Raw genomic sequence first — 18,913 nt, forward strand, 5'->3', positions numbered from 1 at the left:
CATTGCACATTACTTACATAGCAAGTACACTGAATAACCTGGACATTATGCTGAATGAAAGGCCACACATCGTGTGATTCCATTTATATAAAATGTCCAAATTAGGGAAATCCAGGGAGATAGGTTAGTGCTTGCCAGGGGCAGAGGGGAGGGTGGTACTGGGGAATAACTACCAATGGGTACAGGGTTTGTTTTGGGGTGACACTAATGTTCTGGAATTAGAGGCCATCAAACAGAGAATACCTCCAAGCCCCCTGACAAACACACTTTAAAGTAGTGAATTTTTGGTTTCTGGGTTCTAGCCCCAGCTTGAGCTCTGTGCTAACAGCTCAGAGCCTGGAGCCTGCTTCGAATTCTGGGTCTCCCTTTCTCTCTGACCCTCCCCTGCTCATGCTCTCTCTCTCTCTCTCAAAAATAAATAAAACATTTTAAAAATTAAAAAAAAGAAAATAAACATTAAAAAATTTAAAAAATAAAAAAATAAAGTAGTGAATTTTATGTTATGTGAAATAATTCTCAATTTTAAAATGCTAGGGAAATACAGGGTGCCTGGGTAGCTCAGTCGGTTAAGCGTCCAACTTTGGCTCAGACCATCTCTCGCAGTTTGTGAGTTTGAGCCCCGCACTGGGCTCTGTGCTGACAGCTTGGAGCCTGGAGCCTGTTTTGGATTCTGTGTGTGTGTGTGCGTGTGCGTGTGCATGTGCGTGTGTGTGTGTGTGTGTCTCCGCCCCTCCCCTGCTCATGCTCTATCTCTCAAAAATGAATAAACATCAAAAAAAATTTTTTTAATGCTAGAGAAATATATACAATGCAAAATGAAACAAACTGCTCACATTCTGCCTTGGGGCTTTAATTGAAAAGCTTGGCCCCGTCCATGCCCTCTCACCCTGCAAGGCAGCCTGTCTGTCTCCTCCACCTCTGTGTCTCCTGACTCACACTGGCTGCTCACCAGCCTCTCATCACTCCCCTGACTTCCCACTTTTGGATTCCTAGGCAAGGCCCGCCCCTGCCTCTGTAGACCCACCCCTGTCCTGGCAAGTCTCCACCTCCCACAGACCTACCCAAGACCATCTGGAGGCTGAGACAGCAGCCCCAGGAGTCACCCCAGACGAGCTGCCCAATGACCAGGACTGCAGTTACCAGCGTGTGTCAGCTGAGGGATTCGGTTTCACGTAGGAACTTAATTATAGCTCAGGAGTGGGGGAAGGGAGAGAAGCGGTGCGCGCTTAAGGGGATGTTCAGGAAGCTACCCTGCTCTGTGGCCCAGAGGGTACTGCCAGGTTGCACCAAGACTGGGATCTACAGGAAAACCAGTATGATCCAGTCAGGCCCATAGGAACACACAGCTTATAGAAGTCATCCTGTTCACAATCATGAATTGCTGGCCTCGCCACGCAACACCAGCCTGTGTGCAAACCAGAGTGGCCCAGAAAAAATGCTGAGATGCCAAGTCACACTCCCCCTCAGGGCTCAGATAGACCTTTTCCTCGCCTAGTGCCAGAGATCTCATTTTATTCTGTTAGAAGTAAAGGGGAGGCATAGCTTATTCCTCCCAGAACACCTGATCTTCAATTTTCTCCCTGGCTCTGAACTGTTTTTCTAGAACGGAATCTGAGCTGTTGAGGGTGCTGGGAACATCTTCCCTATGCCTGATGACTATGCTCAGATCCCTGCCTACTGCCCAGTGAGGTGCCATGGAGCAACTGCGAAACACAGGTGCCAGCAGGGCCAGACATGCCACACCTGTCAAACCACCTGGCCTGGGCACTGCCAGGTGGGGAAAGCAGACCAGGCACAAGTTCATGGAAAGAGCAGGGCCTAGGTGGAGGAGCATCTTTCATCAAGACATATTTCCTTCTCAGGGCGCCTGGGTGGCTCAGTTGGTAAAGTGTCTGACTTAGGCTCAGGTCATGATCTAATGGTTTGTGAGTAAGAACCGCACATCTGGCTCTTTGCTGATGGCTCAGTGCCTGGAGCCTGCTTCGGATCCTGGGTCTCCCTCTGTCTCTGCCCCTCCCCCACTAGCTCTCTGTCTATCTCACCCTCTCAAAAATAAACACTAAAAAAAAATAAAAAAGGAAAAGAAACGACCTGAAAAATTAAAAAGGCAAGTCAGAAAACTGAATGTTATATAATATCCCATTTCCGAAAGAAAAAAAAAATAAGTACACACAGTCATAGTAAAATCTGAACATAGACCAAACTTTATAGCAGTCACTTATGGATGGTATGACTATGTATGACTTTTATTTCATTCTCAGTATTGAGCTGCATCTTCTTTTTTAAGTATAACCGACATACATTAGTTTCAGGTGTACAACATAATGATTAGATATCGGCATCCATTGTAAAATGATCTCCATTATAAGTCTAGTTACCATCTGTCACCACACTAAGTTACAATTTTCCCCACTCTGGTGATGAGAACTTTGAGATTTAACTTTCTCACCAACCTTCAAATTTGTAACGCAATGTTATTGACTATAATAATGCATGCTGCCCATTCCACCCCCATGACTTAAGTGTTTTCTGTCTATTATGAATAAGCATTATTTATATAATTAAAACATTTTAAGGTAATTAAAAACCACACACATGGAAACGCTTATGCCTGAGTGCCAGCTCCACATCCTAAAAAAGGCTGTCTTCCAAATTCCATTACACTGGCCACTGGTGGTACCTGATTAATTTCCAAGCCCCCAAGGACAAATTTCCAAAGATGTCTTTCATAGTTACCAGCTAAACGGCTTGCCAGTGGCAAACCCCTCCTTCAAAACCTTGGGCCCAAGGACCCAGAACAACCTGGTTGTGTCTGCACCCATGGGATCCAGACCCCTAGCCCTCCAGAGCTCACAACCAAAAGCCAGAAAGGTGCAAAAGTAAAAACAGGGTGGGGGCCACTGACATCCTCAGGCTGGAAGGCTCCTCACTTCACCTGGCTGTCTCATCCACGGCTCAGGTAAGGGCTGGAGGGGGTGGGCTGCAGGAAGCTGCTGTGGGAATTACTCTGGGCTCCTGCAGGCCGACCCAGACTGACTGGAGTCAACATCCACTCCAACCAACATTCAGAAGAGAACAGGAAAAGAAATAGTCTTGAAGTTCTATTCACCAAGGAACATGTACGGGCATCCACTCCAAGCTGCTAAGTGCCTAGGGTCCAGAGATACGCTGACAATAAAACAATCAACACTCAATGAGTGATGCACCTATGCCTTTACAAGTAGGAGCGCTTTTAATCAAGTCAGCCCTGAGGGGCAGGATTTATAGTTATCTCCCCCACGTTACAGATGAGGAAGCCATGGAGGCATAAAGCGACTTGCCCAAAGGTACTAGTGGAGCCAGAACTCAGTCCCACGTATTCTGGCTCTCAACCAGTACCCCAAATTCCCTGTAAGTCCTATCCTCAGAAAGAACCAGTGAGCTAAAAATATGAAGGGTGCCACATGTACTTCCTGCTCTGCTTCAGGGGAAAGCTCCTTCCCTTCTGGGGAACCAAAGAAATGAGGAGTACCACTGTCCCTCTGTCCAAGATCCCCGGGGCCTACGGCTGGCCTGAGGAGGGGCCATTAAGGCAGGCAAGGGAGCACAGTCCCCAGAGCCCAGCCGAGGACACCAGTGAGATGCCATTTAGGCCTGTCTCTTCTGATTCTCAAAGCCTTCCCTGCACCCCAACCCCTGCCTCTAGCCAGGAAGTGGGAGCAGAAATATAAATAGCTCTCTAAAAATAAACCAAGGATGGCAAGGTACAAGAAAGGGGACAAACATAAGGCCCTGCTGGTTTGAGCCCAGTGTCCTGCTGGTCTAGGTAGGAAGCAAGCAGCTGAGTAGGACAGGTACTCAGAGCCCTAATTATGCTTCAGCCTCTGCTCACAGCCTGAGGGTGGATACCGGCACACATTCACAAGTGCTCGCAAAGCCCAGGCCATGGGGACATGAGCAGGAAAAGCAGTCACTGAACTGACAAGCACAGGGGGCCCAAGGGGCTTAAACCTCAGCTCCGTCACTGGGTAGGTGTGTGACTTGAGTGGGCTCTTTAAGCTCTGCGAATCCTGCACGGCCTCATATGTTCAATGGGACACCAATACCTCCCTCTGGCAGGCTGGTATGAAGGGGAATGAGCTCGTCCACGGTAGGCCATCTGGCCCAAGGGAGAATATGAATAAAGGCAACTTCCCTTCCTTTCTTCTCTCCATAGGTGCACACCTGGGTCACCTTCTTTTTCTTCTCTCCCTTCACATGACTGAAAACAGGCTGACTGATCACTCAGATCAGAGACTGGTTTTTTTCCTCCTACAAGCCCCTTCCACTCTACACACCTGGCCCACCAGTTATCTGGCTATTTCTTCTGGTTCTAGGAGGCTGCTTGCTGCCTAGAAGCAGATCCAGGGTGGCACTGAATACAACCATTCTCAGGGCCTCCCCTTCTCACGGACCTGAAACGAGACTCTGCAGGGGGCTCCAAAGCCGGCCAACGTCAGGTTCTGCTCAGTGACCCACAGGACACTAGGCCGTGCTCGAAAGCAGGAAGCGTTCTTGGAAGCCAACATCAGCTTGGCCAGCCAAGCGGGTACTGAAGGATTAGATTCAACCCGCTGTCCTCTGTGGGGAGGCCCTGCTGTGTGATGATCAAAGGCACGGCTTTACACACCTGGGTTCAAACCTCAGCTCTGCCACTTATTGTGTGGCTTTAGGCAACTTTCCTGATCAGTATGAGCCTCCACATCCTCATCTGTCAAAGAGGTATAATGATTCCTACCTCTCAGGGCTGTGTGGATTCAACAAGGTGACACAGGGCATGATTAGCACAGTGGCCTTCAACCCCTAAGGGCCACAGCTACTGACTTCGGCTGGGAATGGAAAGGCCATTACGCACCGGTGAGCCCAGCTCTCCAAAGAACTCACAATCAGATATCAGAAGCTAGAATGCAAGCAAGAACTCCTCCATAATATACCACGATAGGTGCTGAGTCAGGGGTACGAGAAGGGAGCTTCACCAGACCCCTGGTGGAGGAAGTGGAGAGAAGGAGGCAAATGGGAAAGACTGCCAAAACCAAAAACCTCAGCTGTCTCCCGCTGAGCTTCAACCACAGGGAAGAGCAGTAACTAGGGAAGTTTCCTTCTACAGATGTCTGGCTGCTGCCCCACGAAATGCCTCCCCAGACAGGGAGCTGGCATAGGTTAGTGCCAGGGCCACTCTAGGAAGCAAGCCGCTTGGGCTGGCCATCCAATCACCCTCCCATCTGACAAGTGCTTGGTGAGCATCTCTGCACAAGACGCTTGGCCCGTCAAGGAGCCCGTTACTGTGGAGATGATCTTTTTTTTAATGTTTTATTTATTTCCAAGAGATAGAGAGAGAGACAGAGTGAGCAGGGAAGGGTCAGAGAGAGAGGGAGACACAGAATCTGAAGCAGGCTCCAGGCTCTGAGCTGTCAGCATAGAGCCTGATGCGGGGCTCGAACCCACAAACCGTGAGATCATGACTTGAGCCGAAGTCGGACGCTCAACTGACTGAGCCACCCAGGCACCTCTGGGGAGATGATCTTTGAACGTGGCTAATGAACACGCATCAGGACGGAGGACGTGACTGGGAGGTGTAGGCTGCTCCCTCGCGACTCAGCAAGATCTCTGATTCATCGAGAACATCAGATGGATGGGTCGGTTCTTTCTCACAGTGGACAGAGAGGGCAGAAAGGAGGCAAGCTTCAGGCTACGGCCCCCAGAGGGAAAGCAGCATTTAGGCAGACAGTGCTGGAAACAGCTCAGGAGAGGCATTCGTGGCTGTTTGCCTGGGCTGGGGGTACAAAAGGGAATCAAAAACCGATGGTCCTGGTCATGCGTGAGAAGACAAGGCCACCCTAGGCTGGCAAGGGACGGAGACAGCCCTTGGCCTGGCTGCAGAGAAGTCTCCTACATCAGGAAATGGGCTAGAAAATGGACAAAATATTTTTCTACAAGGTGACATGCTGTACGGATATGAAAGGCAAATTGTAAGTAGATGTAAATACACTGGGGCATTAAGATGCCAAAAAAAAGAAACGTCATAGAAATCATACACTGTAACAATAAAAACAAGACTGGAATAATACAATTTTGATTGGATGCATTCTAAGTTGGGGAATATATTCACCTAGTGATTTTCATTTGGGAGATGGTAACAATCAATTCGATGTCATTATTTAAAGCTGTCGGCTTGGACTATAAAATCAGGGACACATGCATGGAGGATTTAATCTATGGGGACAATCTGTAACCGACCCCTAGGTGACAATGAAGCTTACCATGAACTACTGACAGACTGTCATTTTGGAAAGTTGCCAAAGCACCGGAACTGTCATGGGGTCACTATCCAGGAACAGTATGACTTTTCAAGCTGGGCTTACTTGACCCTTACGGATCTGATTCTTAGAAACCCAAGCCACACCATGAGGACCTAGAGGAGGCAGAGTCCTGAGGTTTGGAAAGGCCACTCCCAGGAGTGGGAGAGTGAGGGGCTCCGAACTACGGTGGGGGTGGGCCTGTGGCTGCTGAGAACCTAAGCAGTAGCCACCAATGTACAGTGGCACCAGCTTGCACGCTTTGCTCTCTTCTTCCGGCAGCAGCCCTTAGCCACCTGGTTGAGTAGTGGGGGAGAAGGCAGGCTATGGTGCCGCTCCTGGAGGAAAGCAGGGGGAGGAGTGGGCTGGTACGCAGCTGTGGGATCCACACTAAGTAGCCCAGGAGGAGTGGAGTGCAAAGAAGTAGCAGGCCTGGGGGCCTGGAGGGCCCTGTGGGGCTGAGGAGGAGGGCAACTGAAGTGAAGCCCCTTAGGACTGCCTGGGGAGAGCACAGCGGCCAGGCTGCATCTCAGGAACACAGCTCCACACTGTTTTTATTATTCAGAAAGAGGAGAATGCTTTCTCCTCCCTCTTCTAACATTAAGTAAACATTAAGTTTAATGTTTACCTGTTGATATGCCCTAGGTATGATGTGACAGATATTCTATGGAAAGGAATTGAGGAACAGAGGCATAAAGACTGAAGGGTGGAGGGAGGAGAAAAGGAAGGAAGAGGCTAAGGGCCAGGCGAAGTAAGAGATTTTATAGTACTTCCAGGTCAATGGTGATCTGGCCCCAGTCACCTCTTTGACCTCACCTTCTATTCTCTTCTTCCCTCACTCCACTCCAGCTACACTGGCCTCCTGACTACTCCTCAAACACCCAGCCATGTTCCTGCCTCAGGGCCTTTGCACTTGCCTTCCCTCACTCCCATAAAATTCTTTCCATACATGGCCTACTCTCCTCTCTGAGCCTTAAGATTACCTTTTCAGTAAGGCCTTCCTCAAGCCCTCTATTTAAAAGTGCTACTACTTCTTTCTTGCTTTTAAAAAAAAAACTTTTTTAAATGTTTATTTATTTTTGAGAGAGAAACTGAGCATGGGCAGGGGAGGGGCAGAGAGAGAGACACAGAAGCTGAAGCAGGCTCCAGGCGCTGAGCTGCTGGCACAGACCCTGATGCAGGGCTTGAACTCATGAACTACGAGACCATAACCTGAACTGAAGTCAGACACTTAACCAACTGAGCCACCCAGAAACCCCCCTGCTTTATTTTTTGATATAGCATCTATCACCATCTGACCTGCTCATTACACAGTTCTGGCTCTTTCCTCATTCTCCACCATAAACTCCATGAGAGCAGGAGACTTACTTATCTGCGTTGTTCAGTCCTTCACCCCCAATGCCCATCACAAAGGAGATACCCGATAAATGCCTATTAATGAGTGGAAGATGGAAGTGGAATGAGATTTACACTAATCCTGGATCCTCAACAGTCTGAAAGAAACCCTTTATTACTGATCTGATCGAAGGTATGGGGTGACTTCCAAAAGCAAGGATCAGACTCTACCTGAGGCCTTCTTTTTTATTCCTAAGAACTCCCAAAAAGGTTCCCCCAAAGAGCACATCGTTTCAAATATTAGTTTGGGAAAAGGCAGGGCCTAGAATCTCAAACTGCTCTAAGGGACGCTCTAAGGCTGCCTTAAAATAAAAACATGGACCAGCCAAGTCACCACCTGTGCCTGCAGGCAAATGAGCCCTAGAGGTAGCTTCCTACTGCCATGGTCACAAATTACTACAAACCTAGTGGCTTAAAACACATTTATTCTCTTATAGTTCTGGAGGTGAAAGTCCAAAATTAGTTTCACTGCAAAACCTGGCTATTGGCAAGGCCACGTCCCTCCAGGGGGTCCGGGGGAGCATCTGCTCCCTCTCCAGCTTCCAAAGCTGGACCAGACAAATAAACTCAAGATCAGGGTTGGCACGTAAGCCTTCTCTCATGAGAACTGCCGTGGGTAGAGGGTTCTGAGGACCCATGTGGGTTTGATGAGGAACAGTGCTGTGATCAGAGCACAGTCGGCTGGTAACGTCTGACACCAGGAAGGGACAGGTTAAGGACAGTCCACATGCTACACATTGCTAACTGTATCCTGCATGGCACCTCTGGGAGCTATAGGAAGGTGGCTTTGGCCCAGATACCAAAAGACTGGGAAGAGCAAAACACAAGAAACACAACCACTCCAGGAGATTGCTTTACAACTTGGACACTGTCCCTCTGTTATGCAGACATCATACAGCTTCTTACTTAGTTGCAACATGCTGCTCATTGTCCTTTATTTTACTGCTCCCCAAAGTCCTCAAGGGCCCTGTGAGGCGACTGAGAAGGATACATTTCCAATGGTAAGAACTACACGCTTACTGTATTGGTTTTACTGATGTGCTGTTCACCAGTGGACCCAGCTGGCCAGAAATATTTAGTGGGCGAAGTGATGCAGCAGGTGACTCTCAACCAGGAGTGTTTCTGCCCCCTAGATACATGGCAGTGTCTGGAGACATTCTTGGTTTTCACAACTGGCAGGGGGAGGTGCTATTGATATCTAGTGGAGTAGAAGGCTCGGATGATGCTAAACATCTTACAATACACAGCCCACTCGATAAAGAATCACCCAGCCCAGGGGCACCTGGGGGGCTCAGTCTGTTAAGCATCTGACTCTTGGTATCAGTTCAGGTCATGACCTCATGGTACATGAGCTCAAGCCCTGCATCCGGCCCTCTGCTGACAGCGCAGAGCCTACTTGGGATTCTCTCTCTCTGCCTCTCTCCTGCTTGCATGCACGCTCACTCACGCTCTCTCTCTCTCTCTCTCTCTCTCTCTCTCGACTCGAACTCACAAAAAAGAATTACCCAGCCCAAAATGTCTGGAGCTGAGAAACCTGGTGCTAAAGGAGACAGAACCAGAGGCATGACCAAGCCAATGTTTGAAGCAATTAAGGGAAACTGAGGAAAGGACACCACATTTGCTTGTTCGGAAAAGAGGATGACAGGGAAAGCTCTGGGCTCTGGCAAACTGAGGGACGGCCTACTTTTGCGGAGGGTGTTGTGTTTGCAGGGTGGCCTGCTTGGCTGATGCTGCCTATTGGGAGAGCAAAGTCGGCCTGCACTGCCATTGGTGTAGGAGCCAAAAACGTGTGCCTCTGAGGTTACAAATCTCGGATGGGGAAGTGCCAAAAGCAGTGGTAACACAGGATCATGGTGTTACAGCCGATTACAAGCGAAGGCAGTGAAAATCTGCTTTTAGGTACCTGTTCGTCTAACAGTACAGAGACGAACTGAAAAGCAAGAGCACCGGGGAGCCTCTCCCTCCAGCATCCTCTCCTGAGAGAGCTCTTGCAAAGGTGTGTCACTACTGGCCGTGGGGAATTTGGTAACGGTCCCTGGAGAGCTGCTGAGCTGACGGCAAGGCTGCAAGTTAGGCTCTGAAGACTGGACTAGAGGGGAGGGAGGGGTCACAATGCACTGCCCAGAACATCAACTCAGCACCTGCGGACTCTCCGTGCTGAGGCTGGGCCCCCGGAGCCACAGCCTGCCACTCAGGGAAGGCAGTGCTTCAGACAGGCATTTCTTCCGCAGCTCACCACCTCAGAACACAGTTCGGCAGAAACGGGGCTTGGAGCCTCAGCACAGCCTGAGGGTCTTTTCAGTCGCCAAGTCACCTAGGGTACCAGAGCTGAATGGCCCCCAGGTCCATCCAACACCAAATCCACTCCAGCTCTTCCCATGGTCTCTTCTCAAACAGAAAAGCTACTGAGACTGGGCAAGAGCATGTGGTGTCTGTAGACACCTGAGGCCAGAGTCCCCCAGGAAGCACAGAAGGAGCCCCGCAGGTGCTCCACTCTGCAGACAAGTCGCTTCCAGTCTGGAGTGGCTCCTCCATCTCAGCCTCCTCCAAACTCTTTTTGCCGTTTTCCCCTTTGACTCCCTTTTCTTCCCCGCTCCCTACTCATCTCTAATTTGTCCCCCTCTTTCTGCCTCTCACTTTTCTCCTCGCTCCCTAATGGTCCATGAGAGCAAAACAGAGGTGTATCTGAAACACTGTTAGTGGCGCTCCATGAAGCTTTCGTCTGTTCTTATTATTAACTGTCTTTTCTCTTTTCCTCTTACTAATTTTTTAATGTTTTTTCCTTTTATTAACTTTTTAATGTGCCTTGACAATAAAACCTGACTCTAGATGCCTTGTGCCCTTTGTGAACCTTTTGATCTCTCCCGTGTATCATCAACATCCCCAAATAAGTAGGGGGAAGGGGCTCCTCCAGCCATCTGTGTGGCTGAAGGATTGAAATCAAAATCAGAGGAGCTCAGATTCCTACCTCACCTCTCTACCTCCACTCTTTCTCCATTCAATCCACCTCTAAGGCAATATTACAATCATTCCTTGCTCCAAAACATCAATGCTTACCAACTGCCCAAAAAACACAAGAGTGCATATTCCTTCACCTGGCATTCAATGACCTCTCCCAACCTACGAGGAATTTCCTAACTAATAGTAGTTTCCAGGAAAAAAGTGAGAAGATACGCTTTTCTCCTGGAAGTATTACTCATATATACAGACCAGGCTACCTCATATAAGGGATGCTAAAACAGGGGCACCTGGGTGGCTCAGTCAGTTGAACGTCCGGCTTCAGCTCAGATCATGATCTCACGGTTGATGGGTTCGAGCCCCACATCAAGCTCTTTGCTGATAGCTCAGAGCCTGGAGCCTGCCTTTGGAGTCTATGTCTCCCTCTCTTTCTGACACTCCTCTGCTCATGCTGTCTCTCTCTCTGTCAAAAATAAAGAAAACATTAAAAAATTTTTTAAAAAAATTAAAAAAGGGACGCTAATAAAGAAGTAGTAGCCGGTCTCCAAGGAGCCCGCTCTCCCTCCCAATGAACCAGGCCTCTTGATATCCACACCCTTGTGCAGTCCTCTGCATCTGAACTGGTCCCAAGACCAGGAAAAGACAAAGGAATTGACACTGTGTTACTTCCAAGGCTAGGTCACAAGAAGCCTTGCCCTTTATCCCTGGATCTCCCGGTGCGCTCCGTCTTGGGATGTTTCTGTGCAGAATCCAACCATCATGCTGTGAAGACCAAGTTACGTGCAGAGGCCACATGCAAGCACTCTAGTCAACAGCTGGCATCCAGTGCCAGCCATGTGCATGAGCCAGTGTGGATGTCTAGCCCGGCTGAGCCTTCAAATGACTCCTGCCCCAGCCTCCATTTGACTGAGGCAATATATCCCAACTAAGAACTGCCCAGATGAGCCAGTCAACTCACAGAATGATAAAAGATCATAAATTATCAATTTCCCCTAAGAATGTCCTATATGAGGGCCTCCTGGGTGGCTCCAGTCGGTTGAGGATCTGACTCTTGATTTCGGCTCAGGTCATAATCCCAGGGTTATGGAATCAAGCCCCACATCAGGCTCCATGCTGAGTGTGAAGCCTACTTGGGGTTCTCCCTCTCTCCTCTCTCTCTCTAGAATTAAACAATTTTATAAAAAGAATGTCCTAAATGAGACAATAAAAACTGACTTCCTTTCATGTTTTTTGACATTTAAACATAGCTTTTAAGTATTCTTTGGAACAAAACAAGAGTTACATGGTTATCTCAAGAAAAAACAATTGTGAGATTAAGCTGTAAGCTAAACTAGCCATTTTTTTCATGATACAACTTTTTTACTTGAACGAAAAAACAAATTATAAATATACTTTTTTTAATGTTTACTTATTTTTGAGAGGGAGAGAGACAGAGTGTGAGTGGGGAAGGAGCAGAGAGAGAAGGAGACACAGAATCCTGAGCAGACTCCAGGCTCTGAGCTGTCAGCACAGAGCCCAATGCGGGACTCGAACTCACAAACTGTGAGATCGTGACCTGAGCTGAAGTCAGACACCTAACTGAGCCACCCAAGCACCCCAAGAGTAACAAATTTTAAATTATAAGTTAGATTTAAGTATTTGACAAACTTTTTAAAGTTTATTTATTGGGGCGCCTGGGTGGCTTAGTCGGTTAGGCGTCCGACTTTCGCTTAGGTCATGATCTCGCGGTTCGTGGGTTCAAGCCCCGCGTCGGGCTCTGTGCTGACAGCTCAGAGCCTGGAGTCTGCTCAGGATTCTGTGTCTCCTTCTCTCTCTGCTCCTTCCCCACTCACACTCTGTCTCTCTCTCTCTCCTAGAAAAAAAAAAAAAAAAGTTTATTTATTTTGAGAAAGAAGGGGTGGAGAGGGGCAGAGAGGAGAAGAGACAGAATCTCAAGCAGGCTCTATACTGTCAGCACAGAGCCAGCCGCGGGGCTTGAGTCCACAAACCATGAGATCATGTCCTGAGCTGAGATCATGAGTCGAACGCTTAACCGACTGAGCCATCCAGGCGCCCCTCAAAATCTTTTTGTGCACATGTCTTCTCTCCCCAGCTAGATCCAACACACCTGGGGGATGGGAGCAGCCAAGGACCGTTTCTGAAACATCTGTCACAGCACCTGACCCACCAAAGTACCTCAGATGGGAAAGACAAAGGTAACAACCAAACCACAGTTTTTTGAGATTAGCACTGAAAAATCTGACGGCCTCACCTTTTGCCAGTGGAAACTAAGGACGACTGGGAGCTCAGAGCTTAGGGATACACTGGGCTAGTGGCCGCTGGACATGTCCGATGGCTGCCACTGTGACTAGCTGCTGCTGACACAAATGACAGAGCAATGAACTCAGCAGCTGTCTCCCCTGAGGGGGAAGTTCTACCTTATCCCCTCTCGGGGAACCTCATAAGTCTCCCAAACCCCCCTTCTTCCTCGTTCACATTTCCTTCAGAGGAAAGGACTTGGTGCGGGGTTGACAACAGGAGGGGTCCCCGCCTGAGGCCTTCCTGCAACATCCACAACCAACCTGACCCCCCCAGACTGACAGACATATGGGCTCGGCGCCCTGTCTGGCAACAGGAAAACCCACAGGGTGTTAAAGGCAGAGAAAGGGAAGTGAAGCTCGTAAACAGCTGCTGGGACCACTGAACTTCAGAGATTACGACAAATCAGATGGGAGCCCGTGTTTCCCCTGGCCCCCGGCAGGGGCCTCACCATGGCCCGGCCTCCCAGATAGCTGGGACAATGACATTGAGTCCCCTGGAGAGCCCCTTCTGAGAGCTTGTAAAATCTGCCGGGCATCCTGAGAACAAACAGGGAAGCAGCCACTAGAAGCCCGGAGCGTTGTGCCGACCTGCTACGCCAGCAGAGACGGAAGAAAACAGCTCTGCTTCTCAGTGCCCAGCTCTCACGTATGCCAGCCAACTACAGACCCATCAGACGGCGACTGAATCTGGGTTGTTGTTGTTTTTTAACTATCATCATTCCCCAAGTGTCTAGTACTGTGCCTGGCACATAGCAGACACTCAAAAATGTCTGTTGCATAAATGAAGGAGAATGACAGACACCATCTTCGTGGCCTGGCACCCACACTGATTGTACACTGATTCATTCAACAAGTATTTATTTAGCATCGCCTCCGGGCGAAGCAGTCCAAGATGCAACAGGCAACAAAGTCAGTCCCGGCCCTTGGGGAGTTTATGTTTTGGTGGGTGTAAAGGTGAAAAATCTCAGTGCTCCCCCCAAAACTACATAAGCCACAGATCTTTAATAATTATTTAATAAACGCCCACTATGTGTAAGCAACGAGTACCAAATGTTATAACAGACACACCTGCAATGTGGGAACTCGGCCCTAGTGAAATCATTTCCTCTTTGGGGCCAGGAGCCTAAATCTGGGATGTGTCGGTTGTTGTCAGAGGTCGCTGTGCAAGGAAAACGGGATTACCTCTTTGGTGCATCTGTCCTCATCTGTCGGTGAACAGAAGCCACTGCGTGAGTGCCGCGTGCATGCCCAAAACACCACACAACGCTGCAGGGTGGAAAGAAACCCAGTCTTCAGCTGAGAGGCACCGGGGCTCAGAAGAGCAGCTTTAATGTTACAATTGACACTAGGGCTCACAAAGTGCTCCCAAGCAAGTTGGCTCTTTCCCTGTCCCACCCCCCTCACACCCCCAAGGTGTTGTTATGCTGAGCCTGAGTCAGCAAATATTTCCCAACCCTACTGGAAGTAGTCTGCTCATTTCCACAGAAGCAGACACCGGCTTTGCTGATTTTACCGGGGTGGAGCAGAAGGAGCTGGCAACCGGAGGAAGGATCTGGAGCCCCACACCCCCCCACAGGTGGCAGCTCGTGAACGGAGACGCCCTGAGTCATGCTCCAGTCCTTGACCCAAGCGCATGGAACCAGGACTAGAGTCACACCCCAATCACCAGCCTCTGCGTTACAAAGGCCGCGAGCCATCTGCCAAGGAAGAAGGCCCACATGCCTGAAACCTGATGCGAGAGGCCACCTCCTCCCTGCCAGGCGCAAACAAGTGCCCGGCTCTCCTCGGACGCAGTGAACCCCAGCTGCTGTCGCTGGCTCCTCCCCCTGGACCCAAAGGCACAGAAAAATGCTCAGGAGATTTCAAGCCACTGGACAGGCAGCCACCGTGCAATGTGGGATGACACGGCACACAGCAGGGCACCGTCATGCCCAGAACTTCTGACCCGATACGGGCCAGAGCCTGGCAGGCCAGACCAGGTCCGTGGGAATGCCGGGTAGGTAGGAAGAAGAGTGTGGACAGTGCAGGGCGGGGGGGCAGCTCCTGGCACTCCCAGGCCCTACTCAGGCACCGGCGGAGGGCCCTGCAATTGAGTTTCCCAGGCAGCGGGGACACCTTGGGAGGTGGGCCTCGGTGGCGGGCTATACAGCTGAAGTCTTCAGAAGCCACAGGTCCAACTCCTCCTGGGAGAGCGGATCCGCACGCCCCCAGGACAGCTTGCACAACGGCCAGAACGGCTGCACTCTATCCAAAGGGGAAGCCTGTTTGCTTCCTAGGCCAGCGTACAACACCGGCTATCTTCTACCAGGCCCTCAGGGAAGAGATCTGAAGGACCACAGGCCGGCCGGGTAGGGGCCATTCTTCTTGAAAGGGTGGAGGCACACACTAAAGAAGGAAAACAGCGGTGCAGAGGCGAGACGAAAGGGAGCCAAATAAAAGATCAGTCCGTTAAACTAAGGAGCTGACAAGCTACAGCCTCTGTAGAAGAACGTCAGGGGCCTGTCTGCCTACACCTTTGAAAAACAGAGAAGGCTGGCCCAAACTCTGCAAATAAAAAAAAAAAAAAAAAAAATCACTGAATGGGAACTTGGTAACTGATCATCCTGACCATCCACAAAGGCCACAGGGAGGACGAACCGCAGGGATGCATCCAGCCAGAGCTGCCGGTGTCCGGGCTGTTGCAGAAGGACCGGGCTTGCCTTCTTCTCAAGCACGTCTCACCCGCTGCCTGGGTGGAGAGTACCACTAACGGCTAAGCAGTGTGGCAAACCTCTCAAAGAGCCAGGTCAAGTCCTTGGGAGCCAGAGACTGGACTAACTTAGTGCCAAATACACAACCTCCGCCTCATCAGAATGACCTATTCAAACCCTGGAGGGATGCTTTCCACGGGAAGAAGGCTATCCATTTTGGTCCATTCTGCCCCAAACCCACACAAGTACTGCTCAGGAAGGGGCTCCGGGGCCAGCAGAGGAGAAGGCACTGGCTCAGCTGTCCACAATCCTAGTCCTTTCACAGAAAAGGGTCAGTGCACAAGAGAACTCTAAAACTTTAGTCTGGTCTAAGCTGGTTCACTTGGCTCTCCACCGCAGCTCCTGAAGGTGGCCAATTCTGGGTCCATTTCTGGCTCAAAGACAGAGAGCACGATCCTCAAAAGAGGAGACCCAGACAACCCAGAGCCAGGTGAAACAACAGGCCTTCATTTCTGAATGTGAGAGCAGGTCATGCTTTCAGAGTCCTCCAAGATCAGATTGGGAAGAAACAGAGGATACGTTATTTCCCGAAGATCTCTCCGGGGGACCAGTGCCAAATAAAGGAGCTCAAATTGAAAGCATCTGAAACGAACTTTCTGCCAGACAAGAAGGTTAAACACCCAGACACACAGGGAAGATGGTGGGCCCTCTAGGTCCAGAGAGGACATCTCTGTGCCCGGAAGTAACTCAAAGTCCTGACACCCTCTAACCGATACAGCCCCACAACCTTCCCAGGCAGATATTCACCTGACAGGGCGTAGGGAACAGAACTTAAGGTCTGCCTCCCTCTTGGGTCAGCAGGAAATTAAGCTCTCAAGGAGAATGGAGGAAGAGGAACCTTCAAGAGAATCTGCTCAGCGACTGACATCAGAGGCCCTCACACTCAGTGGGTCAGAGACGCATGAGTGAAAATCAGAAGCTGGTTCAGGTGACCAATAACAAACGGGACAGCCGCCTGCCGGCCCCCAGGGCTATCGGGCTGGCAATCTATTTCAAAACTCAACTAGAGCAGGGAAAAAAAAATGTCTTGGAGACAGAACAGAGGAAAAAGGTTAAGGCACTCTCTGGGGCACAACTTCTGGAGACTTCTCTTAGCTCTTTGGGATGGGGCACAGGGAGAAGGGTGGGAGTGAGGACACAGATAATCTGCAGTAACATGGTGTAACTGGGCTTGGGTACATCAAGGGTGGAAAGACGCTGAGCCCTGTTTCCTGGAAGGGGAAAAGAGTTGGATGAGGCCTCTAGCTAACCCTGGCACACACCCAACTCAGCGGCTGGTCTCTCCCCAAGGGTTCCTGGAAGTCAACAGACCCATAAAGGGGAAGTATTAAAACTGAGATTAGAAGAATGGTCTACAAAGTGGACAACATCCCTGATGCAACACCCAGTAAATTCTACCACACAGACCTGCCTGCTACTTACCTTACTTCAATCAGGGGCTGAAAGCCCCCACCCCACCCCGGGGGTATCTCAACAGCAAGTCAAGGGAAAAGCAGAGCGGCGGGTGGAGCTAATGCTTCTCCCTAAAGTAGAGGCAAGGAACTGGGAGGTAGGGAAGAGGAATGCAGGGGACAGGGCTGATAAGAAGGAAATCTGAGAGACAGGCAAAAACAGGGCATCTGAGGGTAGCCAGGGTAAAAGGGACTTAGGTAGACAGGGATTGCTGGCACGGGGCTGCCCAAAGCCTAATAACACCGCGAAGATGACGGGGAGCTGTAACCCTGAGGGGGGCCAGGCAATGGGGGAAGGAGGTGGACAGGGATGGGAAAAGGCAAGGCTAGGAGGGCGAAGGCAGGAGAGAGGGACGGAGAAGATCCCCAAGGAGACCCTGGGTAGAAAGGGCAATGGATTTGGAGACATCAGGGAAGGGATGAAGGGAGAGGTCAGGGGCAACGGTAGGGTATGGGAAAGGACCCCGAACCTTAGACCCGGTTCTCAGAACACAGAAGTGGGAGGAGACGGAGCCACTAGGCCCAAGAGGGGGCACAGAGTCGGGTGGGGGAGGCTCGCGGTTCGGGCTCCGTGATGGGGGACCAAAAAGCTGGGGGCGCGCGGGCGCCAGGAGAGCAACAAACCAGGGCGCACCGGCCGGGACCGGGCCGTCGGGGACCCGTANGCGCCCCGGCCCCGCTGGCCGCTTCAGCCCGGGCCCGTCGCCTCCTTCCGCCGCTTGCCTACCGCTTCCCCCGACCCGGACTGACCTGTTCTGACCGCCTCCCGCGCCGCCGCTGCCGTCCCGCAGGCTCCGCAGAATCCTCCGAAGCCTGCCAAAACTTTTCCCATTAATCCCCAGCTCCGCGGCAGCCGCGGCGTCACACGCTGCGCGGCCCGGCCCCGCCCCCGCCATCCTGACGTCACCGCGCCGCTCGGCCCCCTTCTCTCCACGCCCCCTTCCGCCCCGGCAGGAGCCAATCACCGCGCGTCCTGGGCGCTCCCCTGATTCTGCGCCCCGCCCACCGCATGTTACCCAGGGCCCGCCTGCAGCGCCCTCTGGTGCGGGATGCGGGCGCGGCAGCTGAGGGAGGAGCAGGAGGGCAGCTCCAGGGCGGTAAAACAAGTCTGGCAAGTATCACAAAAGGCAATTTAAAGCTGGAAGGGAATTTAAAGGTCGTCTAAGGCAGCCTGCACGTCCTTCCAGTGAAAAAACGGTCCCAGGGAGAGGTAGTGACTTGCAGTCAGAAGCCATGCCGGGACTAGAACATGGGTCCCCAGACTCCACTCGAGGAGTCCCTGTTGCCTGTCATTTTAATGAAAAGGCTTTCCTCCCTGGAGAGGCTTCTGCAACTAGAAATTAATGGTTATGGACTTTCTACCTATCTTCCTGTGTGCTTAAATAATATGCTTGCCCGCCTAAACGGGGAGCATCCTCCTTACTGTTGTAGCAAATTCTATTCTTGCCTCTTAACCTAGTTCTTGAGGACCAGGAACTGTTTCAACCTGTCCCTTCAGATATACCATGAAAAGACACCTAGCAGCTAGGTAGGCAGTATGGCGGAAGAAGTTGGGTTTGTTATCTGGCGAGGAACAAAACTTGACTTACAAGTATATGAGCAATGGGTAACTCCCTTCTCTTCCCGGTCTTTAAAGTTAAGATTACCTCTTTCCTAGCCTAAGTGTCCATCACCAGATGAATGGATCAAGAAGATGTGGTTTATCTNCTCTTTCCCTTAAATACATTCCTCAGGCCACAGCCTCA

The 18,913-nt window shown here is 50.7% G+C and overlaps 1 protein-coding gene across 2 annotated transcripts in view; it reads right to left on the bottom strand.

The window, feature by feature from the left end:
• Positions 1-18,046, bottom strand: part of PPARD (peroxisome proliferator activated receptor delta) — an 83,024-nt gene extending 64,978 nt beyond the window's left edge. Inside the window, exons 1-2 of one of the 2 annotated variants that reach the window (XM_077754914.1) lie at positions 17,919-18,046; positions 14,150-14,233 (exon numbers count right to left, since the gene is read on the bottom strand). The gene's annotated coding sequence lies outside the window, so the exon portion shown is untranslated. The remainder of the gene's footprint in view (positions 1-14,149; positions 14,234-17,918) is intronic. The other variant, XM_077754915.1, reaches the window with a different exon arrangement.
• Between the last annotated feature and the right edge of the window lie 867 nt (positions 18,047-18,913).

The sequence above is a fragment of the Crocuta crocuta genome, unplaced genomic scaffold (assembly GCF_008692635.1).
Source record: "Crocuta crocuta isolate KB4526 unplaced genomic scaffold, BGI_CrCroc_1.0 scaffold132, whole genome shotgun sequence".
In the NCBI taxonomy this organism is placed as follows: domain Eukaryota; kingdom Metazoa; phylum Chordata; class Mammalia; order Carnivora; family Hyaenidae; genus Crocuta; species Crocuta crocuta.